This window comes from Nicotiana tomentosiformis, chromosome 4 (genome assembly GCF_000390325.3).
Source record: "Nicotiana tomentosiformis chromosome 4, ASM39032v3, whole genome shotgun sequence".
Lineage (NCBI taxonomy): Eukaryota > Viridiplantae > Streptophyta > Magnoliopsida > Solanales > Solanaceae > Nicotiana > Nicotiana tomentosiformis.
The window spans coordinates 78,516,128-78,525,013 of NC_090815.1; positions in this window are offsets into that span (position 1 = coordinate 78,516,128).

Here is an 8,886-nt window from a genome sequence, read left to right on the forward strand (position 1 = left end):
TCATTTACTTCCCAAATATGTTAAAGCGCAATTCACACCTAAATTTTGTGTACAAATTCTGATATTGCGCTCCCACCTCTAACTTTTACCCTTTTTTTGGTTAAATTTTTTTCTTACCCCTTGCTTTTATGTTCTTGAACGGTGAATCTTGCCTGAAAATTGTAAACAGTTTGCCTTCTCACCCCAATTCACCACTTAATTAGGTCCATCACACCTTGGGGCTTGTAAGCTACGTCTGGATGTAATTACTTTTTGGTAAATAAATTTCGATGGTGAAAATGGCAACATCTTAATTTGAAGCGTCCATCTCATATATACTTTACCGGACTAAAAATGACCTCTTTGGAGTCAAATGGAATTTATTTTATAAAACAAAAACTACGCTTTAGTCCGAACATTTTTGAAAGCATTTATTTAAACTAAAAAAATGACAGAAAAGAATCAATCATTGTACTATATAGTATTATACTCTATTATTTGATAATGCAATGTTTGAATATATTTATTGTTTGTCGTCTCATAATATCATGCATCAATAATATGAAGAATAAATCTAGAATATTTTATTTAAAAAAAAAAAATAAAGTACGAGGTAAAATTATTATATAAAAGGTAGGGTAAATAATAAAATAAGATTATTTAATAATAAAGAAGGGCAAGATGAGAAAAAAAAGGTAATGACGCGACCACACCAAATCGCTCGTTTCATAAAGTGACATTTTTCGTCGTTACGAAACGACGGATTTAACGATACGATACAATAAAATTTAAGTAACAATCAAAATAAATATTGTATTTAAAGTAACAATATGATACAATACAATAGGTAACAACCATCCAAACAAGTTGTAAGAGAAGATGAACTCATATCCCGCTCGTCTTGTCCATTTGAGAAGGTTTTAATTTCAAGAAAATGACCCTCTATAACCTCTCAAAATTTTAATAGCCCATATTTTTTTCTATTGACCCGAAATGTCCCTACGTCCCAAACATATTATATCTAATAGCCCGAAATATTTATTTTGTATATTTTTTGTATAATGACGATCTATTTTGTATATTTTTGTACAATGACAATCTATTTAGTATAGTGGCAGTCTATTTTATATTTTTTTGTATAGTGACAGTGTATTTAGTATATTTTTTGTATAATGACAATCTATTTTGTATATATTTTGTATAGTGACAGTCTATTGTATATAAATTGTATAGTGACAGTCTATTTAGTATATATTTTGTATAATGTCAGTCTATTTTGTATAGTGACAGTCTATTGTATATAAATTGTATAGTGACAGTCTATTTAGTATATATTTCAACGTTATACATAGTTATCTGAGAAAGAACAATCATAAAACTTTTACAATTCAAAAGGATAATTTCAATTAGAACAAATTAATTCAAAATTATCATTAAGGAGAACTCTAGCTATATAGCAATTACTTTACCTCTAACATAGTTATGAGATGGCAACTCGAGCATCCCTTCACACCAACGTCATGGAACTAAAAGAAAGAGGGGTGAATTGAAGACAGAATTGCCTCAAACTTGTTAACTAATTTAGATATGGCCGCGGCGCGATTGCAATATATGTTCAGTCTTAACCCGAAAAGACTTCAACACACCCCGCCCCGCCATATATAGCGATTTTTTTTTGTTTGTAACCATATCTTGACTAAAAATAAAATCTATTAAATACATGTAATATCAATCTTAATACATGAAATATCAAATTTGATCGTTAAGGTCTTTAGGAGAGCCAAATGATCTTGATCATGTGTCAATGAGAGAGTATATAAATTAAAATGTTTAAATATTAAACTTGATAAGTATATGTTTTATCTATTAAACTAACTTTTTTAACCTAACAATTCTAAATTTCTTTTACTATTAATAATATAAATACATAAATTAAATTAAAAATAAAATAAAATTTGTGTTCAGTCAAAGACTATGATATGAGATGAAATGAGGTGGCGCAATAATTTTAAACATGGAAAGATTGCAAGAACATCGACTTTCTGCATTATTCTTTCAAAAAATATTTTCAAACTCGCCTCGAACTGCATTATATCTCATACAGCGGCGGCGATGGACAGTGGAAGTTTTTATGTGGATGTCTAACAGATGGTAGAAGAGGAAAGGTGGATGAGAAGGGTGTTGTTATTGTATTTTTAGAGTTGCATATACTGACCATTTAAAAAACAATTAGGTTGAAAATTTACAGCGGGCGGTGTTTGAGAAAATAACTGGATATTTTTCATTTAATAAGTGAAGATGTAGGAGAGGAGTGAAAATATGCATATATGTGGTGAATTATGTTTTGGGTTGTGAATTTGAGACTGAATTGAGAAAATAAAGACCGATATTTATGATAGGTTAGATAATTGTTTGGATGGTGGAGCTGGGCTTAGCAAAGAGGCAGAATGAAAAAGATAAGGTGGGTTAGCTAATGTTTTGTTGTAGCTAATGCAATAAGTTTTTTGGCTATAACTTGCAATCAAATATAATGGACTAGCGATTGTTTTAAGTTAGTTTTAAGTTAGTGCCGAACGAGCCAAATATGTCAGAATCTCTTTAATTTCCGAATGCATGCATTTAAAAAAAATGTACTAGGTAGTGATAGCCCGGGCCAATATTGTAAAAATTGAAACTCTTATTTTTTATTAATTAACTTTGTTTTGATATTAAATTACAGATAAAAAAAATAGATGCATGTCAGTATCTACCAAACTGGATATATATGGACAACATCTCACACTAATAGTTGGATACTATTTACATACTTTTGGAAGCAACATCATAATATAAGCTGCTAAGGCGTCACATTCTTTGCATCTAACTAATTTTACAATATTAATAACTAGCAGATGTGCATGAGCTCAATGAGAAATTAGTTTATTATAAAAACGAATCATGCACCACACTCTTGCAGTTTTTCCAAAATTATCTACATGCATATACCTTGACTAACTAACATGTCTATATAACAATAAATTAAAAGAGACACATATAAAACAAAATAACAATGAAAAAATAACAAGATGAGACGTTTTAGCTTTATGTATCTTGCAGCAAATCAGATGAATAATAAAGCACTTGGGTGATCTTTGAAGTAATAGTTTAATTTGATCTTCTTTTTCCTTGATCTCTTTCTTAGGAATAACCATAATTAGTTAAAACATCATTCTCTATGGAGAGTGGAGAGTGGAGACCTCCAAAGTTGATTCTGGATATGTACTGATCTTCTCCATTTGCTCCAAATAGTCTGAACAATTAGTGACCGGACTGTAAAAGATTAATCTGAGTAGCTAGGCAGGACAATAATTAATGTTAGAAAGATACAACCTCCGCATAATCACTCCTTCAAATTTTGTTCCACTTATATATTGTGTCCCTTGTTTCTCCGATCCTTTAAATATAAATAAACTAGTGAATTTATCGCGCTTCGCGCGATCTTGATAGACCTCAATTTAAATTATTTACCAAAATAATATTCTTTAATATCCAAATATTAACAGTGTTTTAAAAATTCCTTTTAGTATTCAGATTCAAACAGATCAGGCTTTAAGTTTTAATCCTTTTTATTATTAACACTAAAAGTTCGTATCTTTATCTAACTTTCCATCCAATATATATGTGTATAAGTATTCAACTTTTCTTTTCTTTCAATAGAGAGTTAAGTGAGTTCATACTCTTCATAAGAGAAGATCAATGTCTCTTAAACAAATAAACGTGCTATTATCTTATTGATTAATATAGTGTAATCTGAAACCCTCCTCTTTTTTTCCCTTTGTAATAATCAATCTCAATTAAGTTAATAAATAAGAGCTTATAAAGTTAGAGAGTCTAGGAAGAACGAAAAGGAGTTATACCGAATTCGAAAAGTTGTAACGCAATTGCGGAAAGTAAGAGAAATAAATTAAGAGGATTATAAATGAATGAAATGTAAAAGAACTTTGGAAGTGGTATTTAAGAATATTGTAGTATTGATTACGTTCCCAATTCCACAATTAGAAATCAAACGAAATCGAATTAAATAATTAATTTTGAAAAGAAAAAAGACAAACCAATGAATACATTTCTAGAGTAATAATATCCTAACTATAGCTCGCTCCATATTTCACAAGGCAGCCTTTAGTTTTTAAGGTGTGTGCAACAAAGAAAAATACTCATTTTTCAGCAGCAAAAACCATCCACATGTTCTTTTCTTTTCCTTTCCTTTCCTTCCATTTCATCCCGAAACTTTTCATTGTTGTTAATCTTGTAGTAATCTGTAGTCCTCAATACTAAGATTCAAAGTAATTTGAGTTCCAATATATCTACACAACTACAATAAAAGAAAGCTTGCAACATTACAAGTCAATTGTTTCACCATTGATCTTGTTGTCTCTTTCTCACATTAAGCGTCACTTTTCATCTTCCAAATGAAATAGTTTTACGATCATTCATCAAAACTTCTTGAAATTAAAGTTGCACTCTCCGGATTCTAGCCATCTCACCCATTATGCAGCTGTTTAGTCCCTATCATCTACGTTGTACCCGTGATCGTGTAGTCTTATGTTGGTTCTAGCCAGGAATAACACCGCCAAAACTGATTATTCTAGATCCATATTGCAGATTACATTAAATATGGGATCCATTTTTGCACGGGATCCAAGTTGCATTTAGGTGCTACAGACCAAAAAATTACCAATATAGGAAAATATAAAAATTAGATATTTTTGAAAACATACCTCTAAAGAGACACGCACATTAAATGCAGTGAATTAAAGCCAAAAAATAAGGATATCAGTAAGATAAGAAGAAGAAGCAGAAGCTTTTACAAGAATATCATCTCCCCCACTAAATTATTATTATTATTATTTTAATTTTTTTTACAATGATTGTAACTTAAGAAAAATACGTATTTGTTAAAATATCTACACACATATTGTTCAAGTGACAAACAATGAATGTCTGCCCATGAGCTGTCAACACTTCAACTAATTAGAGTTCCGGGCACCGAATAAAGTGGACAGAAATAAAAAAAAAAGAAAAAGAAGAAGAGATAATTAACGTGGGCCTAACATTACAAGAGAGAATTTTAACTTTCAAAAGCAGGAGTTTAATAATTTTGTGGAGTATATACCTTAGACTGCGAGGATGTGAAAACAAACTTAGATGTGGAAAAAATCATCAAGAGAAGGTGTCTTTTCACTTTTTGAAGAAATGGTTCTGAAACTCACCCAAAAAAAGCCATCTTTCCGAATTATTCAGGGAAAAAAACTAAATTGAGTAAAAAAAATTCACAACTTAGTTCAGTTCTCACCAAAAGAGAGATGCCTCTGCTAACGATTCGTCCACCTATATTAAAACATATCCGCTCGTTCTTAGTAGATCAAAACCCTAACCACAACAAACATAGGGTATAATAAATGATTATATTCAAACGAACTCAAAAACTTTAGATAATAAACATCATATGTATCAACATACCCTAACCACAACAAACATAGGGTATAACAAATGATTATATTTAAACGTACTCAAAACATTTAGATAACAAACATCATATGTATCAACATTCAACAATGATAAAATAATTACCTTTAGAGTTTTAAGAAATCAATGAACTTCAGTGTGAGTATCAGAATTACTAACCTGTAGGCTGTAGGAGGAAGAGTGGAACGTCAATTGCGGTTCTTTTTGTTGCTTTTATTGTTGTTACAAAAGAGCACTTTTGTTTTCTTCAATAAAGGTTCGTTTCATATGGCGACTTTTGGATGTCCAGATACAAATTTTGGCTAGAAACGATTTTCTGAGAATTTTGAAATCGTTGCCTTCTCTGTTTCCTCATTAATAGGGGCTGTAATTGAACCTAATATTCAGATTTAATAATTAATTATGTTGAATTAAAATTAGAGGGAAAAGATGAAAAACTAAGAAATTAGATAAATACATTTGCTGGGATATGAGAGTGCCACATCAGCTTTCAATTCCCCTGCTTTATATTTATGTATAGATACTTAACCACTCGGTGTTAGGTGAATGAGAAAAATAAAATTCATCAAGAGAACAATTACAGTACTTAACTCGACCGATACGTTATCTATATCATTTTTTATGCATTACCAAAAGGGTACCTGGCCTACTGTGTCTATCATTGAAACTAGTTTATCATTAAAACTCATGTAAAGTTATACAATAAAATAACTACACCTAAGAGGAGCTCGAAAGATTAATCGGTAGTATTAAAAAGCCAGCCAAGGTAGCTTACTTCCCTATTTTTGATCTGATTGAAGGCAAAATCATTTCTCTTTAATTTGGAGGAATTTTAATCTTCTGCTTCCCCACTGTAAAATTTTCAATCTGCATTTTTAACAACAAAAGGAGGTTAACCAATATTAGTATTTTTTTAAAAAAATATTTATGTATAAGATAACCTTCAATTCTCTCCTTCTACTATTGATCTCGCAATAATGTTATGTATCCTTATTTTGCAACCTAATGTTACCTCGCATAAGCTTTCTATCTCATCACTACTCTTTGGAAATTAAAGACCTTGTAGAATAACAATGACATTAAAATCAAACTGTCGGAAGCCTACGGTATCTATATATATGGAATTTTTCATACAACTAATGCGCAACACTTAAGGTATCTACAGTGGCGAAGCTAGAAAATATTTCAAGGGTGTTCAAATTTGAACAAGAAAAATAAAAATTGTGGAGAGTGAAGCTCGAACCCGCAACGATGAGGCCATCTTGACCACCCTTTGCCACTGAGCTATGATTCTTCATTGTTTTAAGAGTGTTCAATATATATTATATGCATATAAATCTAAAATTTTACCTATATACACCGTGTTAATTTTTTGACATTTTCCGACGAAGGGTGGTCAGTTGACCACCCTTGCTACACTGTAGCTTCGCCCCTGGGTATCTATCACTTTTTTTAAAAGTAACGTCAAACGTATAGACATCACTCTAGTATCAGTTAATTAATTTTCCTTAAACTTCAGTAAAGAATGGTGGTAAGTGATGTTTTACTTTCAGAATTCTGATTAGTAATAATGTATTTTTCTTGCAGAAGATTACGCTTAAAAGGGTTGATGTACAAATTATAGCCAATAAGAACGTCATAAGGTAAAATAGATTTGCATATGAAGCAAACTAAATAGTTATGACAAATATAATAGGTAATTATATTCTTTGATGTAGCTATGAGCTTAATAGTTATGATAAATATAATTGGTAATTATATCCTTTGATATACCTATGAGCTTACGCATGACTAATAATTTAATCTCAGGAAATTAAGCGTAAGACAATGTGACAGTACATAACTTTCTACACTCATAAAAGAGGTTATAAGTATTACCTCTAAATATCAATATAGGAGGGAGATTATCAAGCAATCTCAATGTGCTTACTCTGAAGAAATCTACTCAACTTAATTAGCACAACCCTTAGATGATTTTCTAACTCCATCATCTTTATATTATAAATAATAAGCATATATGTAACAGTACAACAAATATAAGCAAACAAATGATTAATCCCAGTTTACCGCCAAAGGGGTAAGTAGATGGATTTTCTTTCTTATTTATATGACATTAGAACAACGACAGTCCGAATGGTAGACAGTAGAATCAAGTTAGAATATGTGGATATTTGAAAATCATCAAAATTCATTTGTCAAATCTAGAGCAAATCACCGTAAAACTCTTATCACCAATTTCATTATTCTTTTTCCACCCATCCATTAACAAATCTATCAAACTAAATATTGGATTTTAACCAGCAACGATTCAGATCCAACTTAGGCCAACAAAAAATATTCCACTTCAGAGAACTTTTCCATAAGCAAGCTACAATCAATAATACTCTCCAAATTATCGATTGAACACGATAAATGATCACGCCTAACTCTAATCCCAAAAGGATAAGCGGTCGCTGTAAATATAATCCGGTCTAAGAGTCTGGAGTCGAATCCCACAGAGAACTAAGGCTTAACTATAACTGTTCAATATCACTAAGAAGACAAGCTCGAACAATTTTTAAGTTATAAAGAATGTAATTTTTTATTCTAAACTAATGAACTAAATAATTTAGAAAGGCGTAAAACTATCAATTGACAAGGATAAAATCACTACAAAAAAATTGCTAAATTGTGGCGATTAATTTATGGGAGTTATAAGAAATTCCCACTATACATTTGTTTTGTGGCGTTTGCATCAACCCCTACAAAATAATTCTTTTTGTGGGGGGTTGTAAAAGATCTCCACAATATTTTCAATTTATGGCGTTTGTTCTAACTTTCACATAATTATTCGTATTGTGACAGTTTTATTGTGGAAGTTTCTGATACCTCCAGAAATACAAATTTAATTGTCTGCAAAATCTTTGCCATTCGATATAAATTGGAGGCCACTAACTCATGCAATATTTAGTCATTTTTTCTACCATCTTTTGAAAATCTAATCAAATTGCACATTTTAGTTAAATTTCTACAAATTTATGCAATTTATGCCAATTTTTAACCCTTGCCATTTTTTTATCTTTTCCCCAACATTCTACCCCTACAAAAAGTAGACACAAAAACAGAGGTTTTCATTATCTCCATATATTAGTTATTAGTTTTTCTTTTATTGTCTTCAGACATTTTTTTTATTTTGTATATTCATCTTTAGCTAATGAAGGATTGAAATACCCCGACAAATAATTTAACCACAAGTAAAAAAATCAATAAAGGCTATATAGAATTTTTTTTATCAAACTAGATAGAGAACGAAGATTTTTATTCACTTATAGATTCTTGAATATCTCTATATCGAAGTTGTCACGATCCAATTCCACCTATAGGTCGTGATGACGCCCAACACTACAGCTAGGTAAACCAACT